At 35.4% G+C, this 27028-nt stretch overlaps 2 protein-coding genes across 3 annotated transcripts in view; one reads left to right on the top strand and one right to left on the bottom strand.

The window, feature by feature from the left end:
- The window catches only part of LOC135209134 (uncharacterized), a 594318-nt gene that overhangs the window by 227922 nt on the left and 339368 nt on the right, over positions 1-27028 (bottom strand). The gene's annotated exons all lie outside the window — the stretch shown is intronic.
- LOC135209130 (neurotrimin-like) overlaps positions 23128-27028 on the top strand; it is a 461192-nt gene continuing 457291 nt past the window's right edge. For both annotated transcript variants that reach the window (XM_064241774.1, XM_064241773.1), the window contains exon 1: positions 23128-23205. The gene's annotated coding sequence lies outside the window, so the exon portion shown is untranslated. The remainder of the gene's footprint in view (positions 23206-27028) is intronic.

Below are 27028 nucleotides of genomic sequence, written 5' to 3'. Positions count from 1 at the left end.
CTTACATTTAACAATAATAACAATATCCTATTTTGAGTACTAACGGTGTAATTCGCATATGGTAAATTATTAAAATACTTTTCAGTTGCAAATGTACACCCAGATATCCTTTTATTTACCTAAAACTTACACATAGCGTAACTATTTAATGCCCAGGACGCAGTGTTACCATGCACAAACACCACAGGCGGATGGACAGATGGAAAAAAAAACAGAGTAAAGTCCAATGTCGAATTGTAAATTGGAAAACTGAGAGTTTCTTTCTCTCTTTTTCTAGGCACCAACCCTAGGGCCAGTAGCCTGTAGGCCAGTTTTAAGGAGACCTTCCAGCTGTCATGAGGATTGCCTAGCACATAGAAGTGAACACAAGACGGGTGAACCAGACTAGGGTGAGGGAGCCAGTGTAAGCATATCAAGATGACCATGTTAGCCTAATATTGAGCCAGGTTGTAGACTCTATAGTCAGCCTTGCGGTAGGTTAGCCCAAGGTGTGCCGTAGCCGAATTTACCCCGTACAGACGTGAAGGATTTAACTAATGTTATGTCAGTAATGGTAAAATTAGTAAGGGCTATCCCAAGTGGAGTGCTGTGTGTTTTTATTTTAGCCTAGGGTATTATATTGCGAGGTTGTTGGTTGATAGGCTACCACATTGGTGTGTTTAATCATCCTGGCAGAGGATGTGTGCAGAGGTAATGTTTATTGTGTGCACCCATACCCCAGATTTGGGAAATAGGAGTTTATGTGATTAAAAGTTGCGATTGTCAGGTATCAAGTAACTATATTATTACAGTTGTCATGTGACAAGTCTATTTTTGCAAATAACTTTTGTTTTTGTTTTCATGATTATTAGTTTAGGGAATAAACTTATGTAAAAAGCAAACTTGTCTTATTCCAAGTGTTACCTTGCGTTGAGCAAACTTAACCGTGGGCGAGAGAGCGCGCTCCACACTGGGATCCATGAGGCCATTCAGCAGTGAGGGGGGGAACATTGAGCATAAATTGGTTTGAAAGGTGTCATAGGAGGAAAACCTCAAAGCAGTTGCATTATGAAACAATTGTCAGGAGATGGTAGAAAGTAAGATGGAAGAGACCATGAACGGAGGCACAGTAAAAGGAATGAAAGGGGCTGCAGCTAGAGGCCGAAGGGACGCTGCAAAGAACATTTCAAGTAATACCTACAGTGCACCACCTGAGGTGGACTGACGACCCTATTCCCTCGCTCACTAAGGGGTTACAATACTGGTATGGAATGGAAGGAGGTTTGGCACTGCTTCAGGACACTTTGTAAAGAGAAGAAGTTGAAGAACGTTCGACAAAGAAGTGGTTAATCCAAGCTGTCTAACTCCTCGATTGGAGAGGACGGCTGAAAGGTGTTAGTGCCCAGTCTAATTCTTATTACATGCCTTACTAAGGCTTGCAACATTCTTGACGGTCTGTTGCAAACATTCTCTCTCTTTCTAAGATGAAATTCCTCCTTCATAATAATAATATTATAATCATCATTGTAAGATGCGATTATTCACATAACAGATAACATCCCTTGCTGATAACACAGTCCTCCTTCCTGAGAAGACAATTTTCATTCCCATTGAGATAACTGTCTCTGCAAGAGAACTAACTACCTCCACTTGAGCTCCTGTGACTACCTGCATGGCAACGGGCATGAGGCTCGCGACCTCACCCCGAGAATCGTTGCTTATAAAGTGGAAATGAGTCCAATACAATCCCCAAATGACAAATAAAGCCTCGTTTAATCACCCATGTGTGGGGCTGAGGGCGGGAGTAGGGTGGGGAGTGGCCGGTAATCGAAATAGTTCGCTAGTAAAAATAATAATGACTTATCAGCCTATCGGTCTAGGCTGAGGAGGTCATGAACTTACGACCAGCATTGAAAGTACAATATACATAGGAACTGTCATTATCGTTTAGATTCTTATACCTATAAATATATATATATATATATATATATATATATATATATATATATATATAAGTGTAATGCGATGAAGCAATATGAATGACGGGCAAAAATGAATGTAATAAAGTCTGGATTTATGACTGAGAAATTAAGCCAAGTGTCAACTTTAGCACCGCGGCCGGTTATGGAATTCTAGCGCGGTGACATTGTTAAAGTATAAAATGTATTTCATAAAAAGTATAAAAACGGTCGAATAAGAATGAACATACCCATTTGTGATCTGTCAGACAGAATTAACCTGAGTTTTATTTAGCATAAATTTCGTGTCAATAAATTGCACAGCTGATAACCAATGTCTATAAGTAGTGAAGGCCGTCTGTGGCCTAGGCCTATATATCGAGAAGCTTCGAATACAGTAAAGGCCATAGATTAATAAACACAGAAAAAAAAAAAACTCCCACAAACAGTCAAGAATAAATATAAACTCTTAAGTGACAAAAGCACGTCAAAAATTAGCAATATAAGTTACTCACCGAGGAAACCGGAATTACAGGTCAGTCAACGTCACCTCCACAAACAACACTGTCAAACAGGTGGACGTTTTAACCGCCAAAACTGAGGAACTCGTCCGAAAGCAACTTGGCCATGTGGCTTTCAGGGTGATTTTTATATTTCCTCCTATATTCAGAAGCTTTGTTTTAAAAACTTGGTTTTATAATGCTGTTTTATGTTAACCTAAATTGGTATCATGTAAACGATGTAATTTAAAGCCATTCTCAAAACACTGTTGTGTCACTCAAGGAATCGGACACCATCTTCCTCCGAATCACTGATTATACTTTGTTTCAACTCATCTGGTACTGGAAAATTATTATCATTCAGTACGCATAACGGCAACACTCTGGACGAGAGAGAGAGAGAGAGAGAGAGAGAGTTAAGGTGAGCACATTGCCTTAATTAAAGCATCGTCATTAGGACTAGGCCTCGAATTTTATCTGGCACTGATTAATTGAGGACGTTCGGCATTTTTCATATAAATATTATCAACAGTAAAGCACACCATAGAATAAAAAGGAAATAAAACGTACGTGTCTAAATGCGCCTCCTTAAACAGACTTGTGAATTTCCTTCATTTCGATTAACAAAGACATTGTCAGTGATGATATGTCAGTGATGATAAGTTGATAACCTCTTGCTGTGATTAGTACGAGAGATGGTGGGACGCATCCCTGTAACATACCCCTATGCTGGTTGTACCTCACACGAACCTTGCCCGCTCATTATTTATCAATTTCAACGAAATAACAGATTGATATTCGAAGACCGCGCCTAATAAAAGTTGTGAGGTTGTCTGGGGTTGCAAATAAATTGCTGAAAGTGAAACAAAGTAGAAACGTTATTTCAAAAACCGTTAAAAATGGTGAGCTTCTTTGAGCACCAATATATAAATCAGGACACGATGCATTTGGAATGCTTGAAGGCTGATCCACACTGTTCGGTTCGTTTATGTTTCGCCTTCGTTCGGCTTTCGTTCGTAAATTATTATTACAGAAACTAATGGAGCTGTTCACACTATACGGTTCGGTCTTCGTTCGTCTTTCGTATGGCTTTCGTTCGTACGGCTCTGATACATTTGGAAGAAATCTCCGACGTACGAAACGTATTAGCACGAAATGTAGACGTATCCTCACCGCTCAGTGTGAACAGAGATAGGTGTCAGTTTCGGTCTCGTTGCGTTTGGGGGTAATTAAGCAATAATGAGTGACGAGAAGTTGATAGAGTTGGTCAGAGGGTATCAGGAGCTATATGATGTGAGTAACAGAAGATACAGTGACAACCAGACGAGGGAACAAATATGGAGAGTTATTGGCGACGAATTGAAAAAAAAACCAGGTAAGATATTCAACTATATTTCACTTCATCTTGATATAATTTTTCATTATCCTTTTCATTTACATTCATCCTTATGTTTTCTTCCAAGGATGAGAACCAGGAGGACTATTAAAGAAATCCTTAAATTTCTCTCTTACAAGGAATGCACTATGAAGGGCCTTTCTTTCCTGTCTAGCTATGTCTTCTCAAGAGCCTTCATTGTTGGAGACAGTTATGTTGGTAACATCAACAGTATTGTCACGCAAGTAGTTGTACAAAAGGCAAGCCATAAATATAGCATTATCAGGTAAAAAATTCATTGTCCTTTGATATATTCTAAACCTCTGACTCAGTATCCCAAATGCGTTCTCAACAACCCTCCTTGCACGTGAAAGCCGATAATTAAAATGCCCTTTCTAATCATCAACATTGCTCTGTGAGCCGGGATAAGGTCTCAGCACCCAAACTCTCTTTTTCTTATTGAGGACTTTCCTCTTCATCTAAAAGTAAAGCAACGGCAGCGAGGTGCTTTAGATAATTTTTTAATTTGGCGCCATATTGGAGCAACAACTGTATGCAGACTGAACGTATCCGAAACGTATAGTGTGAATCAAGACGGAATAACGGAATAACATAAGGTGTGTTCACCGAGGGAACGTCATAGGAGCACATCGACTGGGCGATACACTTGTCACTCCGTCATTTGCATTGTTGCAGTTCACGATTATGGGTGTGTATTCCATATTTGGGTGCACTAATAGTTCCAGACAGAAAGGGATTTGTTTTCACAGGTTCCCTAAAGACGCCGAGGTGTCCAAAGAATGGATTAATGCATGTAAAAGAAGTGATAACATTAATGTTCAGGATGCCAGGATTTGTTCTGTCCATTTCCGGACAGAAGATTACTAAAGAAATCTTCAACATAAACTGCTACCCCAACTTTACCAGAGAAGTTATCACAGATTAAAGAAAACCGCAGTTCCCTCTTTAAATTTACCTGTTAAGGACGTAAAGCCAGGTATGTTTTAACAATTTGTTTACAATCTCATTAGTGCAGTTTTTAGTGACATATCTTCGGTTGATAAGAAGACTGGACTAAATTCTTGAAATGAAGTACAAAATTAGAATAGGCCTAGCCTATGCAATGAACGAAGAAATTATCGGATCAAGGCTATCCATTTTTTTTCTTTTATACTTTCTTTTTATGAATGTAAAGTTGTTCGAACAGGTGATTATAGGCCTATGCGTAGTGACCTACTTCTGAGTAGACTTCTTGTGCAGACGATAATTAGGCCTAGATCTTTTATTTCTTAAGAACCCCACTAAGGGATATCGCGGGGTCAGAGTATAGACTGAGTTCAAGTGTAGACTGAGGAATTTCTTGTTAGGTAAGAACAACATTTTAAGCAATCACGGTCAAAATGTCGCTCCTAATGATGATAGCATGCCATGCATATATAAGTAATACTAGTGTTATGGAACCAGGTAAGTCTTGGGTTTCCAAAACCCCAGAAGAAAGCGACTCCAGTCATGTTGACTTTGACTCTGAATTATGTATCTCTGCTCATCTCTTGATGAGAATTCCTCAGGTAGGTCTACCTAATGAGCTGGAGGAAGAGGATTTTGTAGATCTTGGAGTAGAGTCTGAAAATGGTATAGAAACTGAAGCCTTGAATTATCTGGGTTATATAGCTCATAAGTACAGAAAGAACTCATAAGTACAGAAATAAATATTCTTCCTTAGGATTCCCAGATAATGAAGGCCTAAACAAGGACAGGATCTCCAAAGTGAGGAGGAAATTGTTGTTTAGGCCCAGTCCTCATTTTGTCAATAATTGAAAGGAAATGGAATAACTCTTTAAACTTTTCATGGGGAACAGTTGAAACCAGAGGAAGTAGTGAAGTTCTTTATTAGCTGCAGAATACATTTTAGGGTGAAGATATTAAATGCTGAAAGGAAGCCAGAATTTCTTAAAAAAGGTGTCAACAAGGAAGTCAGAATTACGTAAAAAAGGTGTAGACAAAATGAAAAAAATTCCTCAGTAATTTTTGGTAAATAAAAGAACAATACGCTAATTCAATAAAAGTCTGGAAAGTTTTATTTTTTTCATATTCATTCACCCTCGTTACTTTCGTTATCTATATTCCAACAAGATTATATTCTGTATGGTAAGGTCTTAGATATCTTGATATAAATGTGTTTTAAGAGAGAGAGAGAGAGAGAGAGTATTTTCCTGTATGGAAATTATGAACACCAGCATAGCAACAAATTACTGTCGAAACATAATCATTACGTGCACTGCCCAGTCGACGCGCACCTGTGACGTCACAGTGCGGGAACCGAGCGACCGACGATCTCACCTTATGTTATTCCATCTTGGTGTGAACACAGTGACATTTTGCTGGAACGTAAACGAACCATACAGTGTGAAACGGCCTTTAACCCTTCCGGCCCCAGCGCACCATCATAGGCCTACGCCACATTATTCTTATGACGTGATTATAATTTTCTAATCGCTTTCATAAAAGCAATTATTTCTACTCACTTTCGTAAAACCAGAAATGTAGGGAAGATTATCATTGACATCAGGATGAATACAAGACAATGACTATATTTTTATAGTAAAGCACCATTCGGACCAGAAAGGAATTAAGCGAGTTCTGACCGAATCCCTCTTGTCTCTGTTGCAACTTGGCATCTTCCATTACGACATAATATATAATGACTGATATCTGTCACTTCTAAAGACAACTTAACGAAGAAAATGACGTAACTGGAACAAGCAGGTTAGAAATTGTTAGTACGAGCGGGATCTATAAGTCTAAGAAACGGTAGCCAAGTATGCAATGACCCGAGCCTGCAGTTCTGTAGTATCCTACTGTATAGGTGGTCAGTTATAAAACGCTGATAGCAATCGGTTTTTAAAAATATTGCGCAGTCAAGTCTTTTGGCATATTCACTATAGTTTCATATATTTTTTAGGATGTCTGTATAATGTCATTATAACTTGCACCAATTGTTATCATTATTTTCTCACGTAAAATGCAATTGCCTGACAGTTTTCGTAAATCGTTGGTTACTAACATTGTAAGCCTACTGAAAGATATTCTACAACATCCATACAATAAATAAATTCTGCAACGAAACACTATAGCCACTAATATGGTATTGCTTCCAAGTACTTGCAACGGTTAGAATAGCAAAGTTTACGTCTGTGACGTTATGGACACACACGAACAAACTCACACACATATGCAAGCACGTTTCTCAGAAGTGTGCTTTCGAATCAAGTTCAGCACACAACAAGGCAAAATACTATTATTATTATTATTATATTATTATTATTATTATTATTATTATTATTATTATTATTATTGTTCATGAGATGAACTCTATTCATATGGAACAAGCCCACCAATGGGGCCACTGATTATTCGAAAACCAAATAAACCAGATAAATGAACAAATAAATAAATAAATAAATACGAATGTAAATAAAATATCAAAATACAGCCTGACTTGTAATCTAACGATATAAATATGACTGGAAGCCATTTAACACTAATCATAATAGTAAGTCAACTATCTGTTAAATGTTTTAGAAAACTATTAGCAGAATTAAAAGCAGTCCAAGAAAGACGAGATGTAAGTCCGAGAGATTATTAATTTTAAGAATTGAAAGTCCCTAATTCCTCGGCTCAATTACTCTGGTGAAATTATAACGAAATCCAATGAGTTGAGCTCAAACATCCTGAAGAATTAAGGAGAGAAATCATAAAATATTCCACCACTCTTCTTCAGCCTAGAATCTAGATCTATAATCTGCTTTCTTTCAAAGGGCGACTCCTCCATCATTCCTTCCATTGTTAGGCGATAGAATTCTTCAGCAGTTACTCGCTGAATCAAGGGTGAACCTTTCGTGCGGGAAACTTCCCAACCGTCAGGTGGTTCTACGGTTTTATTCAGGGATCAAGCACAAGGCTATAAGGAACTTTCCACTCTTCCAGAAATACCTTACACATCTTAGTCAGCCGGTCGGTTACAACTTTGATTGCATGATTAATCTTCCGTTTTTTAATCGACATCCTTACATCTACAGTCACATCCATATATATACATACATACATATAATATATATATATTATATATATATATATATATAATACACACACATACATATCTGTATATATACATACATATGTATAAATATACATATATATATATATATATATATATATATATATATATATATATATATATATATATCTCAAAAAAATCACCATAACGTGACTGGAAAATCTTCAAGTAATCAAAGTCCCACAATTATGTAAAATGTGTATTAAAAATACATAAAAGCCGGAGCTTTCGTCTACTTTGATCAGTAGACCTCATCAGCCGTACTGATTTTTCTTTTCAAAAATTATATACAAAAAAGTTACGAAGGACAGGCAGGACTCTGGAAACGTCTCCGAGGGAGATAACCACCAAAACAAACTCTCTTAATTATGTTATTCCCTCGTTCAAATGTCTGGCCAAAAGACGAGCCGATCGTCGTGGTTGAACTACCGCCTCTGTGTGTTCGGCTGTTCCCTCGTCCAAAACCTTCTGCATCGGCACCTGCAATGGGGGTTCTTCCTTCCAATGCCTGGGCAGGAGAAAGAGAGACAACCTGGGCAGTAGGAGTGGTGCAAACAACGTCTGTTCTAATATTTACAGTTTTAAGAACCAAATAATTTAAAAAAATGCATCCTCTTGGGTAAATGATTTGTTAAAATCAAACACGTTTAAATATTAATAAGAGCCCTTCCAAACTACTCTGCGTCTACTTGCGTTATTATCTTTGTAAATTACTCTCGCTCCTTCCCAGTCAATTACATGCCCTAACTCTAACGTATGTCTGGCAACTGAACTATATTTTCGATCCCAACCTACATGATCGCTTTATGTTCCTCTAATCTTATACCTAATCCCCTGCCAGATTCCCCATAATAACCCTTATTGCAATCTTTACACGGTACCACATAAACTCCAACGTCATCTTTCCTTTCTTTTTCATGATTCCTAATCAACTTTGATTTTAACGAGGTATTATACCTAAAAGCTAAATCCAACCTATTTTCCCTATTCTGTTTTAATAAATGTTGCACCCTTTCCAAACTATGATGATAAGGAAGCGGAATACACTGACTACTTTTGAATTCATATTTCCCGGTCGGTGGATTATAAAAGTTTTTTCTAGCCTTGGTAAAAACGCTTGGTCAATAAAATATTTTGGGTATCCCAGTCTCGTGAAAACCTCTCTTATATGTTTCATTTCCTTGTCTATGTACTGTGGATCACAAATCCGAAGCCCTCTCGTTACCATGTTGACGATTACATTAGACTTTATACGTTGGCTATGGTATGAATAAAAATGAATGTACATTTCTGCATTGGTGTCTTTTCTGTATACACTAAATGTAAAGTTAAAAGTAACAGGGTCATGGTGAACCAGAACGTCCAGAAATGGCAAATTATTGTCGACCTCAAATTCAACTGAAAAGTTAATGGATGGTATCAAGTTATTAACAAATTCTAAAAAACGATTAAACTGAATAACACTACCTTTATAAATCAAAAAGATATCGTCAACAAATCTGACCCATAGAAAAGGCTTAATGTCCTCAGGACAACGGCTAACTAAATCAGCTTCAAACAATTCCATGCACAGATTTGCTAACCCTGGAGATAAAGTTAAGTATATCTTAGTTTTACCAGACCACTGAGCTGATTAACAGCTCTCCTAGGGCTGGCCCGAAGGATTAGATATTTTTACGTGGCTAGGAACCAATTGGTTACCTAACAACGGGACCTACAGCTTATTGTGGGATCCGAACCACACTATATCGAGAAATGAACTTCTATCACCAGAAATAAATTTCTCTGATTCCGCGTTGACCGAGCCGGGAATCGAACCTGGGACCACCGGATTGGCAGCCCAGCTCGAAGACCACTCGTCCAGCGTGGAACTACCCTGGAGATAATGGTGACCCCATAGCTATTCCGAAGTTTTGTCGGTAACCCTGCCCTCTGAAGCAGGGGATTAGGTATAAGATTAGAGGAACATAAGCGATCATGTAGGTTGGGATCGAAATATAGTTCAGTTGCCAGACATACGTTAGAGTTAGGGCATGTAATTGACTGGGAAGGAGCGAGAGTAATTTACAAAGATAATAACGCAAGTAGACGCAGAGTAGTTGAAGGGGCTCTTATTAATATTTTAAACGTGTTTGATTTTAACAAATCATTTACCCAAGAGGATGCATTTTTAAATTATTTGGTTCTTAAAACTGTAAATATTAGAACAGACGTTGTTTGCACCACTCCTACTGCCCAGGTTGTCTCTTCTCTGCCTCCCAGGCATTGGAAGGAAAGAACCCCCATTGCAGTGCCGATGCAGAAGTTTTGGACGAGGAACAGCCGAACACACAGAGGAGGTAGTTCAACCACGACGATCGGCTCGTCTTTTGGCCAGACATTTGAACGAGGGAATAACATAATTAAGAGAGTTTGTTTTGGTGGTTATCTCCCTCGGAGACGTTTCCAGAGTCCTGCCTGTCCTTCGTAACTTTTTTGTATATAATTTTTGAAAGAAAAATCAGTAGCGGCTGATGAGAGGTCTACTGATCAAGTAGACGAAAGCTCCCGTCTTTTATGTATTTTTAATACACATTTTACATAATTGTGGACTTTGATTACTTGAATATATATATATATTATATATATATAATAAACAAGAAGAGAGAAAAGAAAAGTAACAGAATGAAAACTACGGTAAATTAATAAATAATGGAATAATATATAAGAACAGAGAAATGAAAGAACTGGTCAGGAAAATACCGATAAATACCATAAACAAGAATGGATTGATAAAGAAGAATAGAGAAAAGAGTGAAAAGAAAGAAAGGGAACGAAATTAATAAAAAAAGATGCAAAACCAGAAAATGAGACCGCTGGGTAACAAGTAAAGACAAAGACACGAAAGCAAGGGAATGAAAAATACCGAAAGATAATTTTTAAAAAAAGCAAAAATAAAAAATAAAAACTTTAAAATACGGAAAAAGCAAAAATAAAAAGCTGAAAAGTACCGAAGAAGATACAGAAAATAAGTAAAAATAAAATGACTGAAAAATATGCAAAATTGATGAAAAAGAAGTAATAATAATAATAATAATAATTCCAGAAAAAAACAGAAATTAGAAAAATAAAAATCGCTCAAATACGGAAAGAGAAAAACTAAAAAGCTGAAAAATACCGAAAAAGACAGTGAAAAGAAAGAAAACTCAAAAGACTGAAAAATATGCAAAATAATTTTAAAAAGTAATAATAATAATAATAATAATAATAATAAAAATAATAATAATAATTACAAAAAGAAGCAAAAATTATAGAAAAAAAATTGCCAATGGAAAGATCACTAAAAGGGAATATTCACCGAAGAACCCCTGACACCCCCACCCCACCATACCTCCCCCCCCCCAACAAAACCATTATGAGGCGTCGTGATGAACAGGGGCACGCAAAAAAAGTTTGCTAATAATCACGACGTCATATTTACGGCAGCGGCGACGGACGGGCCTGCCCTCCTCCCACCCCTACCCACCACCCATCCAAACCCACAATACCCCCCAAAAGGGGAGGGGAGGGGGAGGGGGAGGGGGGGCCATTACACCAAATTAAACTTGAGTCAACGGCGGGAAGAAACTTTTCCCGCGGCAAGTGGCTTTAAATCGCGCCTTTATGCGCTCGCCGAAATTTCTCACCCTCCTCCCCTCCCCCTCCCCACCTACATCATCCCCCTCCGAATTTCTACCCCCCCCCACCCCCGGGGGGAAAAACAAAGGGTCGCTCGTATGACTTCGAACGGGGGAGAGTTACGCGCGATACAAAACGCGCGCGCCCGGTTCGGAAATTGATTGCTATAGACATTAGGTTTTTGGCCAAAGTTTCGCCGGTCTTTCACTCGCTCGGTCCCCTGCTCCCAGGACCCCCCCCCCCCCCCCCGGCTCCTCCCAGACCCCCTACACTTTCTATCTCTCTCTCTCTGTCTTTCCTCTTTCTCTCTTTGCTGTTATTATTATTATTATTATTATTCTCTTTGCTGTTATTATTATTATTATTTTATTATTATTGTTATTATTATTGTCAGTATTAGTATTCTTGATGACATTAAAGAATAAGAAACAGATTCTCTCACTCTCTCTCTCTCTGTCTTTCTCTTTCTCTCTTTGCTGTTATTATTATTATTCTTATTATTATTGTTGTTGTTGTCAGTATTAGTATTCTTAATGACATTAAAGAATAAGAAACAGACTCTCTCTCTCTCTCTCTCATCGTTTTACCTTTATTTACCATCTTTCCTATTAACACCACACAACTCACAATTCTCATTCTCTCTCTCTTTCTCTCTTCCACAATTCTGCCTCCAAAACGTTCACTATATCTTTTTCATATGTGGAATCATTTGACCTAAAGTTTCCTCTCTCTCTCTCTCTCTCTCTCTCTCTCTCTCTCTCTCTCTCTCTCTCTCTCGTAACAATTTTCTGTCCCGCATTCTCTTTTACATGAACTTTCTCGTTGAAACTAAATTTTTCCTGTCCGTCTCTCTCTCTCTCTCTCTCTCTCTCTCTCATTAAAGTAATTCACTACTTGCTTGCAACAATTTGAAGATTCCGCAAAACCAAAAAAAAAAAAAAAAAAAAAACCCAAAACCCCCTAACCCCCCCAAAAAAAAGAATCCGACCAAAGATCTTTCTGTATCGGATCTCAAATGCTTCTGATTACTGAAATCAAACGAAAGCGATAACAGAACAGGAAAATGTCAGCATAACTTATATAGCAACTGAGGGAAAACTGTCGTTGTCAAATAGGAATTGTGGGATTCTTTTTTTTTTTTTCTAGTCGCCGAAATTGGAATAGAAAGTTTTAGAAATTACCATTGGGAAATGATAAGAAAGGAACAAATAAACGCACATGCAAACAATTACACATACTACATTATATAAATATATATATGATATTGTTGTTGTTGTGTGTGTGTGTGTTGTGTGTGTGTGTGTGTGTGTGTTGTATACATGGAAATAATGAATATAGAGCATGTGTTTCACAGAAATGATATCTTACTCACATCGGGGGACCGAGGTTCTCCTCCCGGTATTAGTCATAAATTTTATATATATATATATATATATATATATATATATATATATATATTTATACATATTATTATACATATTATATATATTTATATATATATATATATATATATATATATATATATATATATATATATATATATATATAAGTATTAGTGTCTGTTATACTCTTGGATTTTCAGAGAGAGAGAGAGAGAGAGAGAGAGAGAGAGAGAGAGAGAGAGAGAGAGAGAGAGAGAGAGAGAGAGCCATTTCACGATACACTCACAAAGCAATCAGTGTCTGGCAATTAAAAATTTTTCTGAATAACAGAATTTTGCATTAAAAAGAAAAAATTCTACAAGTACAAATAAATGAACGGTTTTTGGTATATAAGAATTTCTTTCATATATAAAAAAATATTTAAAACAATCAGGAATACTTTAAGACAGTTTGTTTTATACCAGTTAATAATGAAAAAAAAAAACAAAAAAAAAAATAAATAAAAATGGAAATAACAGCAAAAAAATAGGCACTTAGTAGAAATTTTCTATACCAGTTAATAATGAAAAAAAAAAAATAAAAATAACAGTAAAAATGTAGACACTACGTAGAAATAAATTAAATTAATTAAAATTATGTGGACGAGAAAAAGAAATATAAAAAATTACAGGTGTCAAAATAATAATAATAATAATAATAAGAATAAAGTGAGTTGATATAAATGAAAATTATGTTGAAGAGAAAAATAAATTGGAAAATAAATTGAAAAATCAGAAATACAAGGTCACACACGACTCTGGCGTTTGAGGAAGACACCCTCCCTCCTTTTCCCTCCTACCCCCCATATATAAAAAAATCAAAACGTAAAAGTTCTTGAGACAGTTACCACTCGAAAGGGGAAGGGGGGTGGGGGGGGGTGAATAATGAAAAAAGGTGGCTGCAATAGAAATCGCTTAAGGACGCCGATCCACCGCGGTTTCAATAATAATTATATCAGATCGCCGAGAACGTAATACCTCTCAAGACGACTTCGGCGGCGTCGCTAATGGCCGTAATCACTCGCTCTGACATTTCCCCAAAAAGCTACTGGGCGCGAATGTCACCGAAAACTACGGAGACATTATTCTTCCCGAGTCGGTGTCGACACTTGTCGTCGCTCGAATCTGACTATTACACTTTTAAAACCCTTTTTTTTTTTCATTTCCTTTCTCATGTTCCTCGGTCTTATTTTTTGTTTCATCCCCTTCTTTATTTACTGGCGTGACGTTTGGGATCTGTCTCTCTGTCTTTATTCTACTCCAAATCAAAGTTATTTCTCATTTTTTATGAAGTCTCTCTCTCTTTCTCTCTCTCTATTTGAGGTTGATTATGGTATGGTAAGTTACTCATCTATTTTTTTCTATGTCTACTTTCGTTTTTATTCATCTCTGTCTATATATTATACTTGTGTTTGTATAGGGTTTCTGTAATATATATATCTATATGTATATAGATATATATATATATATTATATATATATATATATATATATATATATATCTAATAAAAGGAGCCCATAAAACACCAAATAAAAAGAGAAAAAGTACTATATTTTCAGAGACTGCTTGTCTCCCTCTTCAGGTAGAATTCATCTACCTGAAGAGGGAGACAGCAGTCTCTGAAATATAGTAGACTTTTTCTCTATTTTGGTGTTTTTTATGGGCTCCTTTTATTAGATGGAACTCTGTGTTACAGAACATTTTTACCAGTCACATATATTATATATATATATATATATATATATATATATATATATATATATATTAATCTATTTATCTTATGGGTTTCACTCGCTACAGCCCCTGTGCGTTTCTCTACCTACCAATATATATATATATATATAGATATATATATATATATATATATATATATATATATTATATATATATATATATATATTGATATAAAGTAGTAGAAGCTGTGCAGTGAGCGATGCGGACCATGATAATATATAATCTGTCGAGTGAAAACTATCGTACCGCGACACAAGAGATTCTCTTGCATGAACGAGTTCGCCTCTCGTCGACACAAGAGTATTATCCTCTTGGTCATTTCTTCAAGAAGAGGAAGAAGAAGAGTTTTCCATCAAACAAGTCCGAGGGATTCTTTCATTTGCGGACCTTTTGATGGCATCTCTCCCTCTCTCTCTCTCTCTCTCTCTCTCTCTCTCTCTCTCTCATGTATGTATCTTTGGTGAACTTAATTTCTCTCTGTTTCTCCTATTCCCGTTTCCCTACAATACATTCCTAAGTGTTAACCTTCGAACAGATTCTCTCTCTCTCTCTCTCTCTCTCTCTCTCTCTCTCTCTCACATATTTCACTCTTTTAGCTGTTGTGTAAGACTCAAATTATTTTGAGTTCATTTCATCAGTTTGTCTTTGAATACTGGGTAGCTCTCTCTCTCTCTCTCTCTCTCTCCATCATTACCCCCATTCATTCTCCGAGTATCTCTTCTCTCCTCCTCTTTCTCCTCTCATCCATAAGGAAGTTTACTCGGATTCCCGACTCAATTACGCTCATATGTTTGCTTCCGAGGCAACAAAGAACTCCAAGTGGTAATTCAGGGTAAAATATGAGAAGAGAAAGAGAGAGAGAGAGAGAGAGAGAGAGAGAGCTACCCAGTATTAAGAAACAAACTGATAAAATGAACAGAATATCATTGGAGTCTCTGACACGACAGCTAAAAGAATGAAATATGACAGAGAGAGAGAGAGAGAGAGAGAGAGAGAGAGAGAGAGGATAAACTGATAAAATGATCTTGAGCTAATTCGGGTCTCTCTGACACAAGAGCTCTCAGACTGAGATGAGAATAAGTACTAAAGATATAATCAGAGAGAGAGAGAGAGAGAGAGAGAGAAGGAATAAAAAAAATTTATGACTGGACTGATGTAGATGAATTATTGGGAGAAGGACAATGATTAATTTAGGAGGTATAATATAGGAGATAATTCAGTGAACAATCAATATATTCCAAGATAAAAAATGTCATGTTTTTTTTACAATAAGTAGATAGAAACGGCCGAATCATAAATGGCAACAGATGCAGATACATGTATGGTACGAAAATGGGTCGGGGATAGGGTGTGAAATGACGATTCCGCTTGGAAAGGGAACTGCAGTGAATAGAGAAAATCTAAAAGTTGCTGAGGGAATAGAAAGTCGAAGGCAGCTGGGAATAAGTATAAAGGCCCCCATACACTGAACGATTGTCTGAACGACTGTCTGTATCGGTCGCAAAAACAATATGTATGGGCTTGTCTGAATACAAAAGTGGGCGGAGCTTCGCGTCTGAACGATCTCGGCGGGAATCTGTCACGACCAGGTTGCTGCTGGCTTGCGACTTAAGTCTGTCATACACAGATCGTTCAATGTATGGGTTTGTCTGCCGATAGAACGCTATCCCTTCTAGAGATGATGTCATGTCTTCTTGCCGATATAACGCTATCCCTTCTAGAGATGATGTCATGTCTTCTTGTCGATATAACGCTATCCCTTCTAGAGATGATGTCATGTCTTTTCTAGACAAACTCTTCGTTCAGACTGAAATCGGTGCGGAGATCGTTCATACTGTCTGAATAGTGTGTGTGTGGGTCGATAACGACAATCGTTCAGTGTATGTGGGGCCTTAAGGGTGTGATGGAAGACGTTTCAGTAAGATGAAGCAGGGATGCTACACTTTGAACCAATATATATACATAAATATATATATATATATATATATATATAATATATATATATATATATACATATATATATATATGTGTGTGTATATATATATATATATATAATTTATACCAAGAGATATTCAACACCGTTCCCGATAACAAGCGTTTCGTATAAACGGAGATCTAAGATATTTAGAAAAATTTTAAAGCACAAAAAAAAAAAAAAAAAAAAAACTTTTTCGAGAATGGAGATACTTACCAACGTGTCAGAGAGGCTCAAACATCGGCGCAATCGCGTTTTCTGTATTAAGGTCTATAGACCTTGTTCTGTACAGCCGCTACGGCGTATGACCAAGACCACCGAAAATAGATCTATCCTTCGGTGGTCTCGGTATAATGCTGAATGAGCCGTGACCTATGAAACTTTAACCTCGGCCCGGTGGTGGCCATGATCAACACACCAATTTGCAGCCCTCTAGACTCAGTAGTTTTTAAGATCTGAGGGCGGACACAAACGAGAGCGGACGGACAGACGAAGCCGGCACAATAGACTAAAACGTTTCTAATATTGTTATCCATATGAAAGATGTAAACAAACTTTTTGCGTAAATCTTAAGATATCTCCACAAACGCTATCGCAAATCATTAACCAACAATTCACGAACCTTTCGAAATATAAGATACTTATTATAAACGTTTTGCGAGATTTTAAAATCTATCTGGACGTAAGAAATAAAAAATGTACAAACGTCCCCTCTCCCCCACCCCCTACACCGCCCCTGACTACTGTATCCATGTCCCTTCTCCGTCCCAACCCCTACACTCGGGGAAAAAAAAAAAAAAAAAAAAAAAAAAGGGGAAAAAAAAAAAAAAAAAAAAAAAAAAAAAAAAAAAAAAACGGTTCCATCCAAATCCGAACCGCTGGCAAACGTTTAAGGAACCGACCCCCGAAATCAAGAGATGTTTGCAAACGTGACTGAACGTTGCTTGGTAAATAAAGGGTTGCCTAAGACGACCCCGGGAGGAAAGATAATAAAAGCAAATACTTGACCTAAAAGGCAGCAAAAGATGAAGTCGAAGAGGACGACACACGCAGAGAGAGAGAGAGAGAGAGAGAGAGAGAGAGAGAGAGGGTATACAGAAATCAATTACGGGATGAAACGTAATAAACTTGAAGGAGGAGAGGCGAACTTTCTGATGACAGCGAATGAACAAACACTTGTCAAAGGCGTCTACGGTTTTTGTTTGCGTTATATTAGGCAATAGCGCGGGAGTATGTGTGTGTGTTTGTGTGTGTGTGTATGTATATATATATATATATATATATATATATATATATATATATATATATACGTATGGTATGAATATGAATTTTTCAAAGCCATACATTCCTTACGAAAATTGGTTGTATATTTTTATAATGATTTTTTCTGTGTCCGTGCCGTGTAGCTACTCTCGTCTCTCTCTCTCTCTCCCCTCCTCTCTCTTTCTCTCTCTCGTCTCTCTCCATCCTCTCTCTCCTCTCTCTCTCTCTCTCTCTATATATATATATATAGACTGTAAAACTGAATCACGAAGCTTGGAACGTGATAAATGCATAAATAAAGGTCTAAGCCACGAAGGAAAGTGAAACACTGGGGTAGCTGCAGTGTTTACACTTTCCTCCATATATATCTATATATATATATATATATATATATATATATATATATATATATATATATCTATATATATATGTATGTATGTATATATGCACATATATAAATATATAATGATAAACCTTTTGAGAAAAACAAGACAATATTTCGCTATTTTAAAGAACATCTCTCAGTACTTAAACTGGCGACCAGCCCATCGCAGAAAGAGAGAGAGAGAGAGAGAGAGAGAGAGAGAGAGAGAGAGAGAGAGAGAGAGAGAGAGAGAGAAGAGAGAGGAGAGGGGGAGGGGAGGGGGGGGGGAGCTGCTCCAGTGGCAGCAGGTCCACATTATTTGCCGAACCAATATTTAATGTTGATGTCTGGAAAACCTTACATGTGTTTTCAATTTCGATTAATTAGGTGTAAGAGGCTTCTCCCTTTATTCTTTTGGGGATCAAAGATGCTCTCATTTCGCGGAGAGAGAGAGAGAGAGAGAGAGAGAGAGAGAGAGAGAGAGAGAGAGAGAGAGACTATAACTAATGCTGCCGCTAATAATAATAGAAAATAATAATAATAATAATAACATTCGTTTTATTAAATGCGTAATCAATCTGCTTACGTCACAGGCAATTTTTCAATGGCCCGCAAATTCATTTACTGGAGTACAACACATAAATAGTAAGAATGTGCGTATATTTTTTGTGAATGAAACAGCATGGCCCTGACATACATATTAGCTGCTTTATCATTTCTCAAAGAGGAACTGAACATGTTTGTCAATTACAATTTAACATTTTACCTTGTTAATATTGTTACTTTAGTCTGAAATAGATAACTTGTGAAACAGCATGACCCTGGCATAAATTTTAGCTGTTGTTGATTATTTTCATCAATATTAATTTAACATTTTACCTTGTAAATATTGTTACTTTAGTGTGAAATAGATAACTTATGAAACAGCATACATTTTAGTTCATTTATAATTTCTCAAAGATATTTTGTATATTTTTGTCAATTAAAATTTAACACTTTACCTTCTAAATACTGATGTTACTTTAGTCAAAGCTAGACACCTTATGGCAAAAATGCTACGGGTCATTGAATAGAGTATAATAATCTTATGTCCTTTTTTTTGTTATCTTAATTTGAAGGAATAGCTGAAATTGTACTATTATCAGGACACTGCAAAAGCCTCTTGCACTGACATTGTCAATTACCTATAGCTTAAAAGAATATGCAGAATAATGCATCTTACAGAGCATCAATTTTTGAAGGAATATCGGAGATAGGCCAGAGTATGCCTAAGGCTCCTGCTTCGCCCAAAACCAAATGCTACTGAGAACAGCAACCAGCCAGAGGGGTCTGGTGTGAGCGGCCAATGAATTAAGGTCGAAATTCGGCAGCGTAAATGAATATGACGTTCGTGAAAAATAATAAGTTAATTAATTTTTTATTTCTGTAAAGAGACTTTCCCAGTTTAGACTTCAAAGGCTGTTTATGACGGACCAAATTTCTTCTTCTCTTTCAAATAAAAAGTTGTTTAAATTTTCATAACCCAATACTCTTTTCAATTTAATATTGTTTACGTACATACATCGCTACCCATCCTCGCTACCCAGAAACACACACAAACTTATCACTTATATATCCCCTTGGGTGTAAGTCATTCCCACTTACATATCTCCTTGGGTGTAAGTCATTCCCACTTATATATCACAGTGAATGTAAGTCATTCCCACTTATATATCCCCTTGGGTGTAAGTCATTCCCACTTACATATCTCCTTGGGTGTAAGTCATTCCCACTTATATATCCCCGTGGGTGTAAGTCATTCCCACTTACATATCTCCTTGGGTGTAAGTCATTCCCACTTACATATCTCCTTGGGTGTAAGTCATTCCCACTTACATATCTCCTTGGGTGTAAGTCATTCCCACCCTTCTTATATCCCCTTGGGTGTAAGTCATTCCCACTTACATATCTCTTCCGGGTGTAAGTCATTCCCACTTATATATCCCCTTGGGTGTAAGTCATTCCCACTTACATATCTGGGCCTTGGTGTAAGTCATTCCCACTTATATATCCCCTTGGGTGTAAGTCATTCCCACTTACATATCTCCTTGGGTGTAAGTCATTCCCACTTACATATCTCCTGGGTGAAGTCATTCCCACTTATATCCCCGTGGGTGTAAGTCATTCCCACTTTATATCCTCTTGGGTGTAAGTCATTCCCACTTACATATCCCCTTGGGTGTAAGTCATTCCCACTTACATATCTCCTTGGGTGTAAGTCATTCCCACTTATATATCCCCGTGGGTGTAAGTCATTCCCACTTATATATCCCCGTGGGATGTAAGTCATTCCCACTTATATATCCCCGTGGGTGTAAGTCATTCCCACTTATATATCCCCGTGGGTGTAAGTCATTCCCACTTATATATCCCCGTGGGTGTAAGTCATTCCCACTTATATATCCCGTGGGTGTAAGTCATTCCCAGGGCGTAGTGAACAGGATATTCAGCGATGCTTACGTATCAATATTTTCAAACATTACAACGTCATGCGTATGTAAGGGACAAAAATTCACGTAAATATACATAAATATAATTATTGTATAGCAACATATACCACAGACACACACACATACACACACACACACACACCCCACACACACCACACACCCACCACACACACACACACACACGATATATATATATACTATAAATATATTATTATATATAATTCTATAATATATACGAGATATTACATAGTATGTAATTATCAATCATATATATATATATAATTATATATAATACATTTACTTATAATATTCACATGTATATATATATATGTATTTAATACACACACACACAAACATATATATATACATATATATATATATATATATATATATATATATATATATATATATACTATATATACACATATATATAATTATATATAATATATTTAGATATACATACTTATTATATATATATATATATATATATATATATATCTATTAATACTTATAACACACGAGGTACTTATCAACGCACGAACACGCGTTTCACATACCCAAAATTTCTTCTGAGGACCCGCACCCGGATCGAACCCAGGTGTCTCGAACGAAAAGCAAGGAGACGCTAACCAACCCTGTGTGAGTTAGTTCGTAGCGGTCCGGCGTGTTCATTCACGACACCTGGGTCCCGACAAGATATTTGCCAGAAATGTATTCATTATATTAGTTATTATATATATATATATATATATATATATATATGTATATATATATATATATATATATATATATATATATATATATATATATATATATATATATATATTTATAATGTATATAAAATGTATACACTTACAATAATAATAATAATAATAATGATAATAATAATAATAATAATAATAATAATAATTCTGTGCCAACTCTCTCAACCTCACCAGAGAGAGAGAGAGGGAGAGAAGAGAAGAAGGGGGAGAGTAAGTAGGAGGAGGGGAGGGGGGGTGGGGGGGGAAGGAGAGACATACGAAGAAGAAGAGAGATAGGTAGAAGGGGGTGGGGGGTGGGAGAAGGAGGGGGAGAAGTAGAACCAGGAGTAATTGATTCACAGAGCTCACACGATGAAGACATACTACAGGGTGTCTTTTTTTTCCGCCCCAGTGGAGGGGTGGGGGTAGAGGGGTGGGTGTTAGTAGGAGGGGGAGGGGTGATCGACTGCTATCGAAAGTACCGATGAAGAAGAAGCTGAGATAAGTGCAAAGGAAGAGGAAAACCTGAAAGAAAGTTAGGGAAAGTGGAGTGGATGGAAGGGAAGAAGGAAGATCACTGGAAAAAAGATATTTGGAAGATAAGAAGAAGAAGAAGAAGAGAAGGAGGAGGAGAAGGCGGAGGAAAAGATCAGAAAAAATCGTAGGAAGAATATGGAAACCCAGTAGACAAAATGATTAAGAAATTAACAGAGTGGAGGAAATGAAAATATAATAAAGAGAATGAAAAATGATAAACAGAAAAGTGGGGATGGAGGAACAGTGGTGGGGTTTTCCTCCTGTTACACCTTTCAAACCTTTTACTGTCAATTTTCCGTTTCAGCGCTGGATGACCTCATAGGATCCAGCGCTGGGCCTTTGGCCTAACTTCAATAGTATTCAATTCAACGGACTACTCGTGGAGAGAAAGATATCTACGTCACCAGAACTACTTCTGAGAAGAAGAAAAAAATGTAAGGAAAGAGGATGATTTTGGGGAAGGGGATAAATGTAAGGAGAGTATTTATAGGAAGAAAAATATATGAGAATTAAAGTCATCCTTTTGGGAAGAAAATATACTTTAAAATAACTACTCAAGGGAAGAAAATTTATAGTAAAAGACCTCAAGTATTTGTGGGAAGATATTAAGAAAACACCTTTTGGGTTAATCCACATTGGTAGAGAGAGAGAGAGAGAGAGAGAGAGAGAGAGAGAGAGAGAGAAACACACCGTCTGTCAAGCGATTCCATAAAGTGAGGATGTCAGGGATTTAGAGAGAGAGAGAGCAGAAAGCTATAGCAGTGTAAATGAGTTTATATATATATATATATATATATATATATATATATTATATATATATATATATATATATATATATATATATATATACGTGCGTCTGTGAGTGAGTGAGTGAGTGAGAGCGAGCGAGTACGAGAGTAAGCATGTTTACGTACGATCTCTCTCAGCCGCGAGAGAGAGAGAGAGAGAGAGAGGGAGAGGACCACCACTACCACTAGCAGCAGCATCCGTTTCTCTCACTCAGTCAGTCAGTGTGGCCGGTGCTACGGAAGTGTTCGCACGCGCGGTCTTCATCATCTCTCCCCCGACGACTTCGTCAGACTCGCTCGCACCTGGTACGACGAACTATACTACAAAAAAAATCGCTCGCTCGCTGGTTGTTGGCGACTTCGCCGATTGAGAGTTTGTTACCGAATCGTCGTACCTTTACCGGCATCCTTGAATAATTCTTTTTAAAAATATATATATACATTTACATACAAAACTTGTGGGACGGCCTTAAAACAAGTGCTTTTTTTTATATATTAGAAATGAATAACATTAGCGATACTTTTTTTTTTTTAATCATTAACTGTCTTTCGAGAAATAATCGTTGCGATGAATCATTAGTGTTTTATTTTAGGACACGAAACATCTTTAACAGTTTTCATGAAAAAAAAACTTCGTTCCAGTTTACCAATGAACTTTTAAAAAACTAGTTTTTATTCGTATAACAGAGACATATAAACTAGTTTTTTTCATATATTATGAACACCAAGAAAAAAATGAAAAGAAATATGCTTTTAATAAGATTCTGCTTTCAAAAGAATGTAGACGAATATTATATATATATATATATATATATATATATATACATATATATATATATATATATATATATATAGATATATATATATATATATATATATATATAGTATATATATATATATAATATATATATATATAGAGAGAGAGAGAGAGAGAGAGGAGAGAGAGAGAGAGAGTTGAGAGAGAGAGGAGACCGTTTCGTATATACATATTAAATAAATACATTTAAATGGCAAAATTTTCTATTTTGTATGCAAATTTTTTTTCTATAATGTAGCACCTCTTGATCGAAATATGTTAATTTCATATAAAAAAAAGGTGTTGAAATGTTCTATACTGGATAAGTCGACATAACTTCGAAGGACATCAAGTTAAATGAGAAATGTTCTTTATATGACATGGAAAAAATAATTATTATTTATAAGTAATGAACTTTCGGGTTGATAAGTAAATAATATAAAGTATATATATATATAATATATATATATAGATATATATATATATATATATATATAAAGCTGATTGTAAAAACCCTTTAAAAAACTATTTTTTAAAATTAAGATTAACAAAATAAATAGTATTGAAAAGCTGATTTTAAACCCTTTAAAAACTAATTTGAAAAAAAATTAAGATTAAACAAATTTAATATTCAAGACTCAAATAAACTGACACATTTAATTGCAAACTCATAATAGCGTATATATATATATATTATATATATATATATATATATATATATATATATATTATATATATATATATATATATTATCTTGGTTAGACGGATGTATAATTACCTCACTATTTACGTTTTTAAAAAATGTATATCTTTTCGTACCAACAGAATTACGAGATGTATCTATTTAACTCTTGAATATATAATTACGTATTAGCCAAAGAACCATGTAATTTTTCACAAGCCTCTATTGTAATTAATATGAATGTGATGTTGATAAGATTACTTCAACAACTAATAATAATAATAATAATAATAATAATAATAATAATAATAATAATAATAATAATAATAATAATAATAATATGTTCTGTAGCGACAGTGACAATATCAACAACCTTAAAAGACATATTAATATTATGAATTCTTCAGACGATCTTAATAAATACAACAAACAATTATGATAACAGCACAATATCTACAACCTCAATCATCATAACAACAATATAACTGCATGAAATAAAAATTGCAATTACAGATTACAATAATAATAATAATAATAATAATAATAATAATAATAATAATAATAATAATAATAATAATAATAATAAAACAGCTGATGAATAAAAAAATACAATTGATAAGTAGCATAAAAAATTACAACAGCAACACAACATATACTAAAAGAGGGTTAAAAAAAAAGGATAATGATAATGACAAGCAAATTCTGTCTGTAACGCTGCGAACACCACACCCTCCCTAATTCGTTTTGAGAAAAGAAATATCTTATAATGAACCGAATTCTGATAAGATTTACATACAGAATAAGGGAATTACGAATGGGGACAGAGAGAGAGAGAATTTTCGAATGCCTTTGGAGGAGTTAGTCAATCTTCAACTATGTAACACAAACATATATAAATATATACATATACACATATGAGAGAGAGAGAGAGAGAGAGAGAGAGAGAGAGAGAGAGAGAGAGAATTGAAGAAAATATAAGAATATAATTGATGTAAAGATTATGGAACGTGAAGAGAGAGAGAGAGAGAGAGAGAGAGAGAGAGAGAGAGAGAGAGAGAGAGAGAATAAAATAAGTATTCAAAATAATGAAAAGAAGATAATGCGCAAACCAGATAAGCACTCACAGACGAAGTAAAACTAAAAAAATAAATAAATAAATTAAGAATATTTAGGTAGGAAAAAGAAAAAAAAAAAAATAAAAACATGCAAATGGCACCGTAGGCGATAATGACGATTATTAAAGAAACGAGAGAATAATTTATCAGTGACTGTGCGAGGAAAAATCGAACGATAACTATAGAAAGGTGTAACGAAAGAAGAAGAATAATCTGATAAAAAAAACTTAACGAAAGACAGTCGGAAGGAAGGAAAAGGATGATGATAATATGCAATAAAAAATGAATTAATTAAAGAAATTAAATTGAAAAGAGACAATAAAAGATATAACATATATAGTAAAATACAAATGAATTTAGAAGGAAGGAAAATGATAACATTAAAATAAAGAAATGAAGAAAAGAATTCAAATTGAAAAATCTGAGACAAAGACAATAAAAGATAACAAATAAAATGTAAATGAGAAAAATTACAATAAAATAAAAAAACTAAAAAACAGAAAAAAATGAAGCAGAGAAATCAAGTTGGAAAAGAGGAAATAAGAGAAAATTAAAGAAGCAAAAATAGGACAAAAAACGAAAAGGTAAATGGAGACAGAGACAAAACAGAACGATTGAGAGGCAAGAACACGAATCAGGAGACGAAGCAGGGACGAGAGAGAGAGAAAGAGAGACAGAGAAAGGGAGAGGGAGAGAGAAATACACCGAAAATAAAGAGAAGTGTTAAAAATAACAAGGAAAAAAAGAGTGACAGTAATAGATGAATTAATTAGGGACGAATTCTAAGTGAACGGACCTGAAAATACGAATAAAAATTTAATATGAAAAATTCAATGCAAAGTTTATTTACATGTGCAACGCACTTAACAGTATACTATTATGTATTCAAAACACGATAAAAAGCGGAATTAAAAATTAAAACTATAAAATCTAAATATGCTTTAGATTACAGTCACACGTTTAACAAATATAAAACACTGTGAATTCAAGTAATAAATATATAATCAAAATACAGGGTGATATAAAAATTGTGTAAATACAAAAATATTCAAGTTGAATTGACAGGCATAAGGCACGTTAAATAATTTATGAATCTAAGAAAAGAATATGTACTCTCAAACACGCGGGATACTCGCGATGAATTTGTAAAATGAGAAAATAAAAAAAAACATAAATAAAGAAAATTCTTACAAAGATCTTGCTTTAAAACACGCGATTAAATTACTGAATAAATGAATTTTGAAGACACTGAGTACATACGAGATACAGGTCGATAAAATTCTAAATGGAGAAAAAAACTAATAAATTATCTATTGAATCTGCAACTGTTTCGGTGCCGAAATAAAAAGTTAAATTCAATGCATAAAGTTGTTAAATAATGAAAAATACCAATTCAAAGCATAAAGTTGATTAGATAATGAAATAGATATATACAAAACACTGGCGGCTAATCATAGTGATACACAAAACGATCAGCGATCAACTGTAGAATGGTTTAAATACATAAAAAAATTAAAAAAAATAATTAATAAGAAA

This window comes from Macrobrachium nipponense, chromosome 37 (assembly GCF_015104395.2).
Source record: "Macrobrachium nipponense isolate FS-2020 chromosome 37, ASM1510439v2, whole genome shotgun sequence".
NCBI lineage: Eukaryota > Metazoa > Arthropoda > Malacostraca > Decapoda > Palaemonidae > Macrobrachium > Macrobrachium nipponense.
Note: the sequence above shows the minus strand (reverse complement) of the source record. Positions and strands in the feature narration are given on the sequence as shown.